The following is a 1,076-nucleotide window of genomic DNA, read 5'->3' on the forward strand; positions in this document are numbered from 1 at the left end:
TTTTTTTTTTTTTTTTTTTTTTTTTTTTTTTTTTATTGAGGACAGAAATTCAAGCCACTTGGGGGCATTTACCAAGCTGCATGCTTCAGTTCTGGAAATAGAAAAGATTTAAAGTCAAGTCAGTAACCATTATTTATAATGAAAATATATACAAATAATATTCCCTATGCAAGCATACAATGGAGCTTCAGAATGCAAAACTGAAGAGAAGTAAAAGTATAACAGCTCAAGCAATGTGAATTGAATCATGTGGATAATACTTCGGCATTCAATCTGTTGCATACCTAGAAAAGTCCTAGTGAACATAAAAAGGTCTTTTAACACAGTTTATTTTGTCAGTTTAGTTACCTCAGTGTGTCTCATTTCTGCATACAGTTTGTATACTATCTGTATATGTAAGATTTACTACTGATATAGTTACATCAGTAAAACTCCTTAGGCAGATGCAATAATTATCTGTCTAGGTGCAGTATATGGCCCCATTACCCTTTTACCTGAGCCCTTCAGAATTCTTAATGTATTTATTTTCACTGCATTCTTGAGAAGTAAGAAAATAATATAATCTCTATTTTTATAGAGGAGGAAAATATGGCAGAGTCACTAAGTAACTTGCCCAACATGACAAAAGAAGTCTGTGGTGGAGAAAGGAGCCTCTGATCTGGTGAGTGCCCTGACTATAAGATTATGTGAGCTATTACTTACAAAGATGCATTATGTCGGTATTCCTGATTCTCCTTCCTAAATGATACCTATGTAAGGATTTATACCCTTTTAACTGTCCAGACCAGGCAGGTATGCTGTTTTAACTGTATAAGTGACTGTCTTGTAAGGTAATGGTACTACTGCTACAGTGACTTTTTAAAGATAATTTGGACAAGAATTTATGGTGTATGAAAGTTAAGAGCTTGGAATGTTATGGAAAGTATTGTGCGTTATCACACTCACATAGGTGTCTCGTCTTTGCTATTCCTGCCTTTGGCCTCTGTACAGCTCCACCAACATGTCATAATTTGCACATCCTTTTCTCATCCTTTTCTCATTCCAGTTCTGAATATTTGCTGAGCATATAGTCAATT

This window comes from Gavialis gangeticus, unplaced genomic scaffold, assembly GCF_001723915.1.
Source record: "Gavialis gangeticus isolate Ggan-Ray unplaced genomic scaffold, GavGan_comp1, whole genome shotgun sequence".
Lineage (NCBI taxonomy): Eukaryota > Metazoa > Chordata > Crocodylia > Gavialidae > Gavialis > Gavialis gangeticus.